Source organism: Sminthopsis crassicaudata, chromosome 1 (genome assembly GCF_048593235.1).
Source record: "Sminthopsis crassicaudata isolate SCR6 chromosome 1, ASM4859323v1, whole genome shotgun sequence".
Classification (NCBI taxonomy): Eukaryota; Metazoa; Chordata; class Mammalia; order Dasyuromorphia; family Dasyuridae; genus Sminthopsis; species Sminthopsis crassicaudata.
Window position 1 is genome coordinate 388612059 of NC_133617.1, and position 17777 is coordinate 388629835.

The 17777-nt window shown below is 35.5% G+C and overlaps 1 protein-coding gene across 2 annotated transcripts in view; it reads left to right on the top strand.

Annotated features, from left to right (window-relative positions):
• PKD1 (polycystin 1, transient receptor potential channel interacting) overlaps nucleotides 1–17777 on the top strand; it is a 189410-nt gene that overhangs the window by 45578 nt on the left and 126055 nt on the right. The window lies entirely within an intron of this gene.

A 17777-nucleotide genomic window follows, 5' to 3' on the forward strand; every position in this document is an offset into this window, starting at 1 on the left:
GGTTGAAAAAATAAGAAAAAAAGAATTGGACCTGAGAAATTTACTATGGTGGGGAAGATCAAAACATAAATTCAGAAGGAGATTACAATGCCAAAACACCTACATGTGAAACCTCAAAGAAAAAACTTAATTGATATCAAATCCAAAAAGAACTTCTGGAAGAGTTCAAAAAGGATTTTAAAAATCAAATAAGAGAGGTAAAAGAAAAACTGGGGGGAAATGATATTGATGCAAAAGGAGTTATTTAAAAAAAAAGTCAACGTCTTGGTAAAGGAAATACAAAAATGAGGAAAGATACACAATCTATGTCCTTCCCTGACTTTTAAATTCCATTCTAGAACACCCAAACTCTTGTCAACAAATTCACACTTATCCTAATCTATTTTTCTCATATTTGTTCATCTTTTGGTATGAACAGAAACCTAGATCACTCTAGAAAATGCTGTCTTCTTGGTGCTCATTCTGTCATGCCATGAAAGTTGGATCAGAAGGAGTAAGTATAACTCTTTGCTTTTCACATATGCTTCTAGAATATTTCTTTGTCATCATCGCTTAGCCAATTTCTTATCCTTTGAAGTTCATTACATCCCTATTTATCACTGAACCTAAATCTTTGTCATAGTCACATTCTTGTTATAGTCACCTGCCAAGCTCCAGGTCATTTTCCTTTTTTTGACAAGTTCTTTCATTAGCTCACATTCTTCTTCCCTGCTCCAACCTTTGCCTTCATACTTGGCATTTCAGTTTATATTCTGATATCTACCTGACAATTGATCACACTGTTGATTAACCTCTTCAATTATCATAACCTATATCTTCTCTCAAAATAAAACATGTGCAGGGATGATCATATTTCAACTCTTACAATCTCGGTCCATAACTATGCTGCCTCCTATGATTCTGAATTCAAAGTCTTTCTCTCTGATCATAACAGCTTTTCATTTCTCTACTTTATTGCTCCTAAACTTATTCTACTTCACTTCAACCATCATATTCTACAGATCTACATATTCTATTAGTCTACCTTCCTTTAGTTTCTCTACCCTTCACAGTCTTGGACATCTGGTCAATCAGTTCAATAACAATTTTTATTATCTTTGAATCACTATTCTCTCTCTACGCTTGAAAACCATTTATTCTACCACTATTCATGTCTTGCCCTGAGTACTATTTCCACTATTTACCTTTTCTTAAAATGCCAAATGTTTCTGGAGATAGTCATGTGACCCTGATGAAGTTGGTTCTTTAACTACTACACCACTGCATACTATTAATGTGTTATCTATCTAATCTCAATTAGGCCATCACTGCTACATGGAAATCTTTATTTTCCTCTGATTATTCTTTATTATATTCCCCACAGAGTCCATTCCAAAGTCTTCCTTCCTTCCTTATGCTTCTTAAACTATTGCTTACCCTTCCCTTTCAATAAAGGATCTTGAATTTATTTTTGCTAGTATTTTATTTTTCCAGATATATGCAAAGATAGTTTTCAACAATCACCCTAGCAAAATCGTGTGTTCCAAATTTTTCTCCCTCTTTCCCCCTTTTCTCTCCCCAAGCAATATGATATAGGTTAAACATGAGCAATTTTTCTAAATGTATTTCCATATTAATCATGCTGCACAAGAAAAATAAGATCAAAAGAAGAAAAAATATGAGAAAGAAAAAAGCAAACAACAACAAAAATATGAAAATACTATGTTTTGATTCACATTCGATCTTCATGATTTTCTCTCTGGATGCAGATGGCATTTTCCATCCAAAGTCTATTGGAATTGTCCTTGGATCACTGTAGTGCTGAGAAAAGTTAAGTCTATCATAGTTGATCATCATACAATGTTACTATTACTATGTACAATATGCTCTGAGCTCTGCTCACTTCACTCAGCATCAGTTCATGCAAGTCTTTCCAGGCTTTTCTGAAATTAGACTGCTCCTCCTTTCTTATAGAACTATATTCTATTACATTCACATACCATAACTTATCCAGTCATTCCCCAATTAATGGGCATCCACTCAATTTCCATTTCCTTGCCACTGCAAAAAATTTCCTTTACTTTATTGACAAAATTATGCTTATTGTTCCTCTGGTTCAAGTTTCTTCACTTTGTATTAGTTCACACAAGTCTCCCATGTTTCCCTGAATTTCTTCTATCTAGTCATCATGGTGGTCGTGGTTGTGGGGGAATGATGGTATCCAAACTTTTAATTTCATTAATTTAAAGAACTTCAGGTATGAAAACTACCTCTTTTACTGTCTATAATTAATCCTCTTAGAGAAATGCCTAGTAAACTGAAAGGTTTAATGACTTCTCTATGATCCCCCATCTAGTATGTGTCAGAGACACAATTCAGTTTTTCTGATTTTAAGATTGGGATTTTAACCACTACACCCCTTTGTTTTCACATTATAATGAGATAATATTCCATATACCACAATTTATTTAACTATTATCCACTCACTGTATCCATTTATTTGCTACTACAAAAAAGTGCTTGCTATGATTATTTTGGCATATATAGGACTTTTCTGACATTGGTCTCCCTGTGGGTTATATGTATTTCTGGGTCAAAGGATTTGAATGATATATAAATTGTTTTTCAGAATTTTCTAGAATGATTGACTCAGTTCACTTTTCTACCAGCAGTGGAGTTTGTGTCTGTTTTTCTACAACATCCTTTCCAATGTTGAATGTTTCCATGTAACGGGATTTTAATGTTTCTGGACTTCCTTCTTAACCTCTGTTCTATAAAATGATGCAGGTTTCTTCATTTTCTCCCTCTAGTATATAAAGTCCATAAGGAAAATAACTACATCTTACCTAACTTTTTGTTATCTAATTGTATCTTTCCTAACATTCCCAATTGCTCTGCCCACAGTTAAGTCAATAAGTTTTATGGTATTTACTTGTGGACTTGTCATCTCTAAGTACTTGTCCCTCCATCTAGATGGTAAACTCTTCAAGATCGGGACCTTGTTCAGTTTAGTTCATATCTTCCCCAGTATCCTATATTGTACATAGGGGTTTTTTAGTTTGACTCAAGAGATGGAAACTCATTTCATTTTTAAAAAAACCTTTTAGTTTTCAAAACATATGCATAGATGATTTTCAACATTTACCCCTGCAAAACCCTGTGTTCCAACTTTTTTTCTCCCTTCCCCCCATTTCAGGTAATAAGTAATCCAATATGTTAAGCATGCATAATTCCTCTATCCATATTTCCACAATTATCATGGGGCACAAGGAAAATCAGATCAAAAAGGGAAAAAATGGTAAAGAAAACAAAATACAAGCAAACAACAACCAAATGTGAAAATACTATGCTGTGATCCATACTCAATCTCCATAGTCCTCTCTATAGATGCAGATAGCTCTCTTTATTATAAGACCATTGGAATTGGCCTGAATCACTTTACTGTTGAAAAGAGCCACCTCTGTCAGAATTGATCATTCCACAATCTTATTGTTGCTGTGAACAATTATTTCTTATATAACAATAATAATTCATAATATTCATATACCATAACTTATTCAACCATTCTTCAACTGATGGGCATTCACTCAATTTCCAGTTCTTTGTCACTATAAAAAGGGCTGCCACAAACATTTTTGCACATGTGGGTCCTTTTCCCTTTTTTTTTTTTTTTGATCTCTCAGATACAGGCTCAGTAGAGGCACTGCTGGATCAAAGGGTATTCACAATTTGATAGCTCTTTGGGCATAGTGGAAACTCATTTTCATGTCAATCTCTAATAAACCCTCTAGAGCATAATACTGACCTTTATAATTTCCCAAGGGCTGCCTTTCTTTTGTTTCTATGTAAACCCCTAACTCAGCTTGGCAATTCAAAGTCAGGGAATGGTACCTGTGGGGCCTAATGAGGAGGCAGAGCTGAATCATTGTAATTAGTGTATGACTAATCAGCCTTCAAAGCTTGCTGGGATAGAAATGACATTGTTTTGGCATCCTGTGGAAGCCTGATGATCCCTTTTTTTGGTAATCCTTTAAGCTAGGAAATAGATTAGAGGAGAGAAATAGGGACCCACATAAGGGGCTTCCATGACCTCATTTGACTCCATTGGAAACAAGAATGAGTCTGAAACACTGAGTTCTTTCAACACTTTCCTTTTGGCCAGTGACCTTAAACTCATTTTAAGCTTAAGACACTAATCTGTTCCCACCTACTTTTTTTTGTAGATCAAAGACTTGTTATTAAGATGCTTCCCCAAAATTAAAATGTTAATTAGAAAATAGTAGTAGAAATTCAATTTTATAGGGATATAGTGCCTTCCCCATCAACACTGGTTTTCAAGAAAGATTTTTTTTCAGGTCTGGTTTGGGATAGATGCTCACTAAGATTTCTTCTAACTCTAAAATTCTACAAGCCTACAAGTTCATCAGTGTTGGAGACTTCTCTCCCCCTCTAAAAACCTTCTCCCATAGAGCTGTGTAATTTATGTACAGCAAGGGTCTTTTTGGTGTCATAGATCCCATTGTCAATCTAGCAAAACTTATGGATAATTTCTCAGGCTTCAGTTAGAAACTACTAAAAATAAAGATGCATTTTTTCCTACCTTCATTCATAGACCCAGTGAAATCTATTCCTAGGCATTATGGGGTTTCATAGACTCCAAGTTAAGAACTCTTGGTTCAGAAAGTAGTTTGGAGACAGGAAGAACTTGTTTGTGATCCCACATGTAATAAGTGTCAAAAGTAGTAACTGTACCCAGATCTTCCTGATTTTAAGGTCAGATTTTTTTTTTTTTAATTTTTTGCCCAGGCTGCTTCTCTTGTATTTGTTTCAAAAGGTCTGCTTTGTTTTTTCCTGATGTGGGTGCCCTTTCTATTGATGACAATGATTTGCTATTGATGATAATGGCTTGTTCTTTAGTGGCCAATCTTTTATTCACGAACCTCTCTGACTGGAATTAAACTTTTTTATTTGTAGCTAGACTCCTACTGGGAATCTTTCTAGTTTGATAGGATCTGCTGGACATTGGACTTTGCTATTAGAACCTTAGCATCAAGGTCACCTCAGCCACCAGGCGGCAGCAGAGTAGGACTTTATTGGACCCTATTTTGTACCACTATCTGAATCTTATTCTTCACAAAGATTTATTAATCCTATTACATGTGCTAGAATTTAGGGCCGGAGGAATGACATAAGGGGGATGACAAAGAACCACAAAATAAAATTTAGGAAATTGCAAGCAGCTTATTGACTATGGGTAGTGGCTCTAAGTTCCCTGCTCTTCCCCTTGCTAGGATTTGGATGCTTAATTCATTTCTCTGACCTGCCCACCCATCCTTCCAGAGTTGAGCTGTCTTCTCTCCAGTATTCTTGATTTTATTCTGTATTCACACACTTGTCCCTACTGGAGGTCTGAATTCTCAGTTCTTGTTTCACCCTCCGGCAGCTTCCTAATCACTAGTCAATTAACCATTACCTCAAGGGACATGTGCAGTTTATGGACTGACTGAGCAGCAGTCTGGCAGTGAATCAGACAGGATCTTAAATATAGGGAGAAGAGAAAAGTAGCTATGCATGAGCATGGTTATCAGTCTCATGGCTCCTTGTCAGTTTTCTTTGCTGGATCATCATCATATCCTGGCCTCTATGTGTGGGTGTGCCCCAGGGCTCTGTCCTAGGTCCTGTTCTTTCTTTCTCAGCTCTCACTGGATGATCTCATCAGCAAACATAAGGTCAATTATCATTTCTATGCAGATGATTCTCAAATCAGCAAATGTAATCCTCATTTCTCTGCTACCTCAAGCTCTGTAACTGCCTCCATCTGCCGGTTAGATATCTTTACCATGATATCTCACTGGTATCTCCTTACTCAATATTCCCATTGAATATGGATTGAAGTTTTCACCTTTTTGTTTTTTTTGGTTTTTTTTCTCTTGTTTTTTTTTTTCCCCCTTTTGATCCGATTTTTCTTGCATAAAAATGACAAATATGGAAAAATGTTTTAAAAGATTGCACACATTTAGCACTTGCTGAGATCACTTTGAAATCTCTGTCTTGGGGAGAGGGGAAGGGAGGGAGGGAGAAAAATTTAGAACACAACATTTTTTAAAAATGAATGTTGAAATGTGTCTTTACATATATTTGAAAGAATAAAATACTATTGAAAAAAACAACTCAATACTTCAAAATAGAACTTAATACTCTTTCTCCTAAATCTGGCTCTTTTTCTAACAATCTCAGTTTTGTTTAGAGCGCTAAACATTCTTTACTCTTGCCCATATTCTTAGCATTGACTTTTATCTCTCATTTGAACCAATTCAATCCAATCAATTGCCAAGATTTGTGAGCGGTGGAGGGACGACAAAAGAAAAGAAGATCATTGAATAATTTTTTTTTTTTTAAAGCACAGAAGAGATCAAAGGGAAGTCCAATCAAAACAAAACAAAACAATGCAGATAGGCAGAATAATCTGAAAAAATACATATTCCACTTATTATTGACTTAAAAGAAAATAAGAAAATTTTAAATTAAATTAAAAATTAAAAGAATAGCAGGAAAAACTAGTTGTGGATAATACAAAATTACAGTTTTATGATAAATCCTCTTTTTGGGTTCTATTTTGTACATGGAGGTGTTTGTTTAGTTTGATATCAGAAATTCAGAATTAAAAAGAGAAAGAGAATATATTTGACCATATCATTCCCTTGATCAGGAAATGTCAGTGGTCCCCTATTATTGCTAGAACAAAATAAAAACTCCTCTTTTTGACATTTAAAGCCCTCTATAACATAGCTTCCACTTATCCTTCTCAAATGATTTTGCATTATACTCCTTCATGCACTATAACTTACCAGTCAACTTGTTGGAAATGAATCTACTTGTTTTTCCCTGAATATGACATTCTTTCTCAATTCCTTACCTAGTTGGATTTTTTTATTCAAATCAATTATTGAGTGACTGCTATGTATAAGGCAGTGTCATATGAGAGATAAAAATAAATACTTGGAATAGAATGGCGCTAAGTCCACTGATGTGATACTTTCTCCAATGGTGCAGAGTGCATCCTATCTGCCTTTTTTCATTCTGTTTTAATTTTTGTTCATATCTTCCTATTCCTTCATGGGAGTCTGTCCAAAGTACTAGAGATCATTCCATAGGACATTCCTTTCTGTTCCACATATGTGTGTGTATATGCTCATGTATGCTTGTGTGTGTGATCAACCTGAGATTGATTCAGTACTTAAATATGCCAAGCAGACTCATTATTATGACTTCAGTATGTATTTCATGAATATATCTCATGCTTTTATGAGTAAGCAGTCTGCTGGCAATCTTCCCTTCTTTATTGGTTGCTAATCATGAATATGTCTACCATATCCATTTCTAGCACCAATTTAATCTTCTGATTTAGTGAATCATAAGATAAATAAAAATTTAATTTTCTAATTTAGTGAATCAAATAAAAGAGAAATAAAAAAATTAATTTTCTAATTTAATGAATGAAATGCAAGGAAAGTGTTCAATCTAATGTACTAGATTGAGGTCAAAATAGGGGAACATCCAGCTGATAAAATTCAGTTATAATCCAAATGAGTGCTACCCTGTTCAATAAATTCCAACATTTATTATTATTGAAAGACATATTAAGATAATCTCATAAATTATTATGTTTTGGTTAGCTATTCTTTTCCATATCAGTATTAGCAAGTATTCAATTAGTATGCTGGTATAGCACATTTTACAGCATTTATTAGATAATTCCTCTTTAATCTATTAAGCTCTTGATAAGTCTTTCTAAAGTCCTGATCTCTTTTCTTCTCCACCTAAGTTTTCAGCTTTCCAGGAAAGCCCATTTACATTTACCAGCTTTACTTTCTCTACTCTCATGCCTCAATCCTTTGCAATCAATCTTCTGGCCTCTTCACTCAACTGAAAATGCTTTCTCCAAAGTTACCAGCAATTGCTTAATTACATGGTCCCATGGCCTTGTCAGTCTTCATCTTAACCAATGGCTCATCTGATACTGTTGATAATCCCTTTAACCTGGATATTCTTTTTCCTCCTAGGTTTATTCTTATTTGTCTGACTGAATTTCCTATACCTCCTTTTAAAATTAAAGCTTTTTATTTACAAAATATATGCATGGGTAATTTTTTAACATTGACCCATGCAAAACCTTTTGTTCTAAATTTTCTCCTCCTTCCTCTCCATCCCTTTCCCTAGCTGGTAGGTAATTCAGTACATGTTAAATATGTTAAAATATATGTTAAATTCAATATATGTATACAAGTTTATACAGTAATCTTGCTGCACAAGAAATATCAGATTGAGAAGGAAGAAAAGAAAACTGAGAAAGAAAACAAAATGTAAGCAAACAACAACAGAGTGAGAATGCTATTCTGTGGTCCACACTCAGTTCCCACCGTTCTCTCTCTGGGTGTGGATGGATCTCTTCATCACTGAACAATTGGCACTGGTTTGAATCATCTCATTGTTGGAAAGAGCCACGTCCATCAGAATTGATCTTTGTACAGTCTTGTAGTTACTATGTAATAATGATCTCCTGGTCCTGCTCATTTCACTCAGCATCAGTTCATGTAAGTCTCTCCAGGCCTCTCTGAAATTATCCTGCTTCTTATAGAACAATAATATTGCATAACATTCATATACCATAATTTACTCAGCCATTCTCCAACTGATGGGCATACCCTCAGTTTCCAGTTTCTGGCCAAAAAGGGCTGCCACACACATTCTTACACATACAGGTCCCTTTCCCTTCTTTAGTATTTCTTTGGGATATAAGCCCAATAGTAACACTGCTGGGTCAAAGGGTATGCACAGTTTGATAACTTTTTGAGCATAGTTCTAAACTGCTCTCCAGAATGTTTGGATCTGTTCACAATTCCACCAACAATGTATCAGTGTCCCAGCCTATAACTCTTTTGTTGGCTTATCATCCATATCATGTTCCTAAGTGCTCTCCAAGGTCCTGTCCTAGGCCTTCCTCTTGTCCGCCTATCTTATTAGATCCCATGGGTTTTTCTATCACCTTTAAGCAAATGACTAATAGATCCTGTTCCAGATTCTTCTTTGAGTTTCAGCCCCTTATCATCTAGGAAAAGCATTCTACATTCACTGTCTCTTAGATATCACCTATTGAATATTCAAACTGGAAGTCTTAGAGATAACCTCAAACTAACCAAGCTCAAAACGGAATTTTTACCTTCCTCCCCAAACTTTCCCTCTCCCAAATTTCCTGTTTTGTTAAATCCTAGTCTCCCAGGTTCATAATTTTGGATCCTGGACTCCTCACTCTCCCTTAAGGACTCCACATATCCCAATAGCTAAATCTTTTTGTTTTTACCTCCATACAATCTCTCACATATGACTCTCTGCCTATACTCACAAAACTACCACCTTAATTCAGGCCATCATCATCTCTTGCCTAGATTTTTTGAAACTGGTCATTTTTGCAATTTACACTTTTGCAATGGCCTTCTACTTAATCTTCTGCCTTGTCTCTCTCCACCCCAATCCATCTTTAATATAGTATTCAAAGTAATCCTTGAGTGAAGACCTGACCATGTAATTCCCCTACTCAAACAACTCTAATAGAACCCTGTTGCCTCCAGGATCAAATGGAAACTTTGACTTTTATAGTTCTTTCCATCCTGGATCTATCTCTCCAGGCTCATCATATATCAATCCCTTTTCCATAGTTTGAAATCTAGCCCTTCTCTCTATTCTTCATCTTTATGCCTTTGCACTAGTAGTCTCCTATGTATGGAATGGTTATTATCCTCACCTTTGCCTCAAAGAGTCCATCTCTTCCTTCAGGACAAAGTTCAAGAGCCACCTTTTGAATGAAACCTTGGTATATACTGGCTGTATATATACTATACTATATACTCCAGGAAGTCATTTAACATGGCAGTGATCTAGTCACTTCTCTAAAAGAGTATACATTACTGAGAAGATGCCAACCTATGTTGGTAAAGAGAATTTCCTCATCTGAATATTCCCTATACCAGTGAAATGGCATTCCCCCTATCTTTTGCACCTGTGTTACCCCTTAGAAGTAAGTTTCTTGGGAATAAGGATTTAAAAAAATTTTTTGTACTTCATCTTCAGGATTAGAATAGTGCCTGGCACATAGTAGGCATTTATTAAATTCTTTCTGATTGATTTTTTTTGAAAGAAAACCGGAGCTCCACTGATATAATAATCAAAATATTTTGTCATTTGGATTAACAAGTGGAGAAATACATTAGTCTATTAGACAAGGAGCACCTTGGAATAAAGGTGCCTTTCTTTGCATCCCCACTGCTCAGAACAACACTGGTCCATAGCAGACATGTAATAAATGTTTATTGGCTAACTGAGATAAGTAAGATTTAGAAACAAAATCACTTGCCAATCTAGTATTTTAATAAACTCAAGAATATCAATGACTGGGGAAGGAACTCATGGAATAAAAACTTCTGAGGACATTGCCTAGAAGCTGCAGATATACAGAGAAAGCCATCTCAGGGCATTAGACCCCCGGAGCCATGATGCTTCATCACTCAAAGCTTCCACTATTATCTTCTACACTCTCTCCTACTCCTAAGTACAACTAGTATAAAATTAACAGTATGACTTGCCCAACTTTTCTACAACACTAGGAAAGCCCTATTTCTGCTTGCTTTATGTGCCCAAAGCAGGCAGTCTCTGTGACAGAGAGAGGCTAGTGCATTCATGAGGACTCAACATGCCAAGGGAGCAGCTATTGTTTTCCTGCCCTTCTCCAGTGTTATTGCTGTATGTTTTTTTTATTTGGAGGAATTATGTTCATAGTTTTGTTGCCTTTTAAATAGTTTGTCTTGTAGATTGCCTCCTTGACTCTACTATTATTTAAAATATTCTTCTCTTTTAAAATTCTAACTAGGAGGAATTTTAAGGAGGCAATCTGATACATTTAATATTTCTGTTCAGTTCAATTCAACAAACTTTTATTAAGCACCTTACTATGTGCCAGGAATTATGCTAGGGATATAAAATCAAAACAGTCCTTGCCTTCAAGGAGTTTATATGCTAGTGATATTTGTCATGTAAATTTGTTAAGTGAAAGGTGGTATGTTTTATTTTTATCCTTTTTAATTTACTCAGAACTTCTTTGTGACTAATTAATGAAAATGCTCAACTTTCGTGAAGGATTCATGCATATTTGAAAAAAAAACTGCTCAGTTTTTATGATGGGAGTTATTAGCCCTCTCCCCTCTCCCACCCCATGTTGGTATTCTGATTCCTCATAGAGCATTTGTGCTCCCTAGACCAATTTCAGTGGGTCACATGTACTCTGTATTATCAGTGAAGGATTTGGTGCTTTGAGATGACCCCAACTTCCTTTGTCCTTTGTCCCTGTGACATCTTGGAGTGTGTGTGTGTGTGTGTGTGTGTGTGTGTGTGTGTGTGTGAGAATATATTAAAAGAGAACCAGCCACTAAGCCAGGGGATTTAAAAGAAAAAGACAACTTCTATTCCTCTTCATGGGCTATGTGTGAAGACTCTATGGAGCTTTCTTTGGACTTCCCATGATATGGAGGGAGGAGTATACATCTCTACTGACCCCCTGGCAGTCAAAGGAAAGGGGAGAAACAAGCATTTATTAAATGCTTACTATTTGCTAGACACTGTGCTAAATTCTTTACAAATATTACCTAAGTTGTTCCTCACAACAACCCTGTAAAGTAGATATTATTATCTTCATTTTACAACTGAAGAAATTACAGAGAAATAAGAGAGTGACTTACTAGGAATTATCAGAGGCCTGAGTTGAGCTCGGAATTTTCTGATTTCAGATCCAGGACTCTATCCACTACATTATCAAGTTGCCCAGATATGCTCATCTCATTGAGCTGAAGGAGAACTTCAAAGCCCTGGGTGCCTTATATATATATATATATATATATATATATATATATATATATATATATATATATATATATATTTCTTTCTTTATAGGTAAACAAACAGTGATCCTGAGATAGATGTTTCCATCTTTGGAGGAACTTTCATCAGTTGGAGAATTTGGGAGCTTCAGTTGGAGCCTACTGGGCAAAAGGAAGATGAGTCCAAGCTTTGGGTTGACTGGCCAGAACATAGGGACTTTGGGGTTTTTGGATGCTACAAAGTCAAAGTTAAAATGAAATAGTTACTTAACAAATCTATTAAATGGCTCATGTTTTCATGTTATAAGTATTGACCTTTGGGGAGAGTATAACAAGAGTTATGAGTTAATGTTTCATCATTTGCAAAGCCATTGTGGCTTAAGAATTTCTTTTTTGCTTGAAGGAAACAAATAGCTATCATCTATGTGATCTATATTTCTTGTCATTTCATTCCTATTTTTTTCCCCCCTGAGGCTGGGGTTAAGTGACTTGCCCAGGGTCACACAACTAGGAAGTGTTAAGTGTCTGAGACCGGATTTGAACTTGGGTCCTCCTGAATTCAAGGCTGGTGCTCTATCCACTGCGCCACCTAGCCCTATTTCATTCCTTTTTTGAGGAGGACCCAAATATGAGATAAACCTAAGCTTTCCTGGAGTGGGGGAATAAAGAGCCAGAAATGACCAAAAAAACTCTGACTTTTTTCTTTATAAGTCAGGCTATTCAAAATGGTTGTGGCAGTCCTTTTTGTAGTGGCTAGAAACTGGAAAATGAACGGATGCCCATCAATTGGAGAATGGTTGGGTAAATTATGGTATATGAATGTTATGGAATATTATTGTTCTGTATGAAACGACCAGCAGAGACCATACAGAGAGGCCTGGAGAGACTTACATCAACTGATGCTGAGTGAAATGAGCAGAATCAGGAGATCGTTATACACTTCAACAACAATACTGTATGAGGATGTATTCCGATGGAAGTGGATATCTTCGACAAAGAGAAGATCTAATTCAATTCCAATTGATCAATAATGAACAGAATCAGCTACACCCAGAGAAGGAACACTGGGAAATGAGTGTAAACTTTTAGCATTTTTTTGTTTTTCTCCCCAGGTTGTTTTTGCCTTCTGAATGCAATTCTTCTTGTACAACAAGAGAACTGTTCAGTTCTGCACACATATATTGTATCTAGGATATACTATAACATATTTAACATGTATAAGACTGCCTGCCATCTAGGGGAGGGGGTGAAGGGAGGGAAGGGAAAAGTTGGAATAGAAATGAATGCAAGGGATAATGTAAAAAAATTACCCATTCATATGTTCTGTCATTTAAAAAGTTATAATAAAAAAAAGAAGTCAGGCTATTCTGGGCTTGAATAAGGTCCACATATAAATCCAAAGTTGGGGTCCTTTAGTTGAAGAGGGTTTCCACATAGTCCAATATGTTGCTATACTCTGGTGCTTGTCTGGGATTTGAGAAGCTGATTTCAATAAAGTTTGAGGATTTAATCTATTTGGGTTCAGGAATCATGTGAATTTGCTTTCTTTTTTAACTAAACATGCTTATCCCACCAAAAGTGATTTTGGTCCTATGTTTGATATGCTTTGTATAATGCAGAAATATCTGAAGAAACTTGGAAGAATTTGGATTTATATCTGGAATGTTCCATGCATTGGCAGAATCTGTTGGGAGAATACATGGGTTACCCAAATACTGCAGGGACTCATGGAGAAAAGTTCATCCAAACAGTCTGGTTTCTCAACTGAGAGTGATGTGATTTTCAATCTACTCCAGGTGCCTGATCTCTATTGGGAAAACTCCCCTCCATATTTTCTGGGAGCTCATTTGGGATTTTTCCCCTTTCCTTCACTCAATTTTTCATTTTTAAAAGTTTTTTAAAATTGTAACGCAATTTTTATTTTTCCTCTCATTTGCTGGGGTTGGGACAGTACAATATATATTAAGTGCATAGTAACTTGTGAAAAAGTTTGTAAAATGTCATTTGTTCAGTTTGCATAATTCTTTTTTTTTTTTTTTGGTGGGAATAGTGATCTCTAGGCCCTGATAAGACAGTAATAATTTTGGGATTAACCAACAACTTTGTTGAATGTCTTGCTTGAGACACTTTATAAGACACTTAGAAAAAGCAGGAATGGTGCTGTTCCATATATTCTTTACTGAAACTTTAGATCAAACATTTGGGAGTCTCTTAAAAGAACAATGCTTTTTTTCCAATTTTTCCCCAAAATTGGAAATATGGACAAATATACCAAATGAACACTAGTTGACTTGCTGAGGATGGCAAATATTTAACTTGGGAAGAGTATATGTAATCAAATTATTCTTCCTTTCTCCACAGTGTGCTTTGGCTAGAGCACATCCCATGGAGCATGAATTAACCTGAGTTCTTCATAGATTTATCAATTTCACCTGAAATGTATTTGATGAGCTCAGATTTTAAAAGGACATGTACCAAAAGGTAAAAGGACAAATATGAATGAATAGCCCTTAAGATAATGTCAAGAAGACTAGAGCCCAAAATGAGTTGGAGGTTGTGAAGAATATTAAAGTCCAAAAAAAAAAAAAAAAAGGTTCAATTGCTTTAAAATGAGAAGGGATAAGCCCAGGGTTTGAGGTAACTGGTGTAGTAAGATGGCAGACAAAAAAAGTGAATTAGCTCTACTTTTAGTTTGCTTTCTTCTTTATCAAGGAGAAGGAATTAGGAATTAGGAAGGGTAAAATAAACCTGGTTAAAAAGGTTTTGGAACCCTAAGTGAGAGGATAGCAAGAGAGTACTATTTTTAAATGAATTCAAATTTTAAAGTCCAGAGAAAAGAGCTTACAGATGTGACTGTAGGATCATGTGAATTTGAATAATTCCAAGGAGAATGGGGAAAAGCGGCCAAAAGACTGAAGATGAACAAATATATTGAATTTCTTTTTTAAAAAATAGCTTTTTATTTTCAATATATATAAATATATATATACACAAAGATAGTTTTCAACATTCACCCTTGCAAAATTTTGTGTTCCAAATTTTTCTCCCTCCCTTCTCCTACTCCCTCTCTTAGACAGCAAAGAATCCAATATATGTTAAACATGTGCAATTCTTCTAAATATATTGAATTTCAAAAAGTGTCTGAAGAGAGTAGTTTCTGGATACCACAGAACAATAAACTTGATTTTCATTGTACCTGTATCAACATACCTTTCCCTAGTCACTATTCTTTTACATGTTATCATTTCTATGAGGATTCAATTTTAAAGGTAATGACTATCTTTCTTTTGCATTTTATCCTAGCACTTATCTCAGTCCTCATAGTAAGCAATTAATATCTTTTTCATTCATTCATTCATTCACTTTTTTGCTTCTGTCTATACTTGGCAAAATTCTAAAATTTAATCCCATAAACATGTATTAATTATGTTCAAGGAAATGTGGTAGGGACTGAACTACTAAATGAACTAAATTAATGAATAGGATTTGGATAATTAGAAAAGGAAGTAGTAATCACTAGGAGCCAATAAGAGTTCACTAAGAACAACTCAGGCTAACATTGAAATCCCAGGATGATGTCTTGCATGGGATGGATACTGAGTACATATTTCTTTCTGAGATCATTAAGTGCAATGACTAGAGTGTTGAACTTGTAGTCAGGAAGGCTCCAGTTCAAATCTTGCTTCAGATAGGAGCTGTCTAACCCATGGCCTCAGTTTCCTCATCTATAAAGTAGGAATAATAATAGCACCTATTTGTAGCCTAGTTATAAGGCTTAAATAAGATCACATATGGAAGGGACTTTGCAAATCTTGAAGCACTCTATAAATATTAACTATTATTAATACATTCCTCTCCTCACTCTCTTACTTTTACCTTGTACTGCCATTTCTTTAAGTTAAGCAAAAAAGTTAGCTATATTATAGCATCTGTAACATTCTGTATCCATAGTTTCCTACCTCTCCATTTGAATGGAGGTTCTTTTTATTTAGCAAAAAGTTGTATTTAATTCTAACATGTTTCCATTGATTAGATTATAATGGGCAGGAGTATTCCTACTAAGCCTAGGATTCTGGAGACTTCTAAGGCATCCCAGAAAGAGAACCAATGGGTGAGATCAAAAGTCTAACATTTTTCCACTGGGACAGGTGAAGATAGTGGAAGGCTCAACTGGGATGTGGGGAACAATCCTTAAGTTTTCTATATTGCTAAAGGGCTGATGCTGTTAGAGGGTTTCAGATGCTATTGCTGGGAGAAGGACAGTGGATGAAGCACCCTCTGGACTTTGTAGGTTGTTGATGGGAGAGGAAGTAAGTTCTGGGCTACAAGCCACCACCAAGGAGTCATGAATTTGTTTTGGGATGAGCCTACTACCTCACTAGGGGGAGAGGAGAGAAAGCTAGCAGCACCCTCTGAATTTCTCACCTTGGAACAAAAATGTAATAGCTCCATCTTAGTTACAGTTTTGGGTAAGATAAAAAATCTAAGAGGTATAATCAAAGCATTACACATATAAGGGTGGAGGGAGGGGTACTACTGACTGGCAAAATTAAAGAAGCCTTCCTACAAAGGGCAGCATTTGGACTGGATGGATAAGAGTATCAGTGAGAATGAGGAAAGAGGCATTCCTCAGTACCATCCCTAAGCCAGCTTATTGTGATTGACTTAATCTTCTCTTATTTTACTTTGCTTAGAATCACAAAACACAGTTTCATGTAGTAACCTCAACAATTAAATGGCAATTATTCTTGCCCTTTTTGAAGAGGGCAGCAATAGCTTAATTTAGCTGGATCCCTATCTATTTCTCACTGTCCCAAAATGTTCTTTTATGCCAACCCTCCCAACTAAGACCTATCATGCTGCCCAAAGTTTCACACCCAGATCTATCCCATGTAAGGTGTCTCAATGCCCCCACACTTAAAAAAAAAACTATTTTCCACCCTTCCCAATCAGAATCAAGAAAAAGTGTTTGGGCATGGAATGAGAGCTGGTCTGAGCTGCTGGTATTGAGCAGTGACTCAGTAAATCAACAGAGTGCAGCAAAGAGGTGCTTTATTTAGCTCGAGGGAAAAAAAAGAAATAAATAAAGGCCCAAAGCATATGCAGAGTATTCTAAAAGCATTAGTGCAGCTTTAAACTGTATATATATACACATATATATATGCATACATACACAAATATACACACATTTCTTTTTTAAATATTTCATTTTTTCCAATTATATATAAGAATGATTTTAATACTAATTTTAAAAAAATGTGAGTTTCAAAATATGCTTAATATGATTGCATATATATAATCTATATCAGACTGCTTGACATTTTGGAGAGGGGGGTGGAAGGGAGAGAGAAAAAGTTGGAACTTAAAATGTTATGAAAAATTATTTTGAAAAGTATCTTTGCATATAATTGAAAAAAATGGTATTTACTAAAAAAATTGCATACCTATGTATGTAGTTTATACATGTTTTACTATTCATTGTTATTGGAATTCACATACACATACACAGATGAGGAAAGCAGAGAGTGTGACCTACTGAAGGCCTATAGATGGCTGTCTCCATTCCTCTAATCCTCAACCAACTCCTTCTTCCTGACCAGAACCTAATTTAGATGTTAAGATAAATCAGTCTCATCAAGTTTATTTCACGGTTAGCATTGCAGAAAATGTAATGGGAGCTTTTCTTTAAATTATGCCTATTACAAGCCATTCTCCAAATGATAAATGTCAAAGGATATAATAGACAATTTTAAGACCAATGAAAGCCTTTCCAGTCATATGAAAAAATGCTCTAAATCACTATTGATTAGAGAAATGCAAATTAAGACAATTCTGAGGTACTACTACACACCTGTCAGATTGTCTAAGATG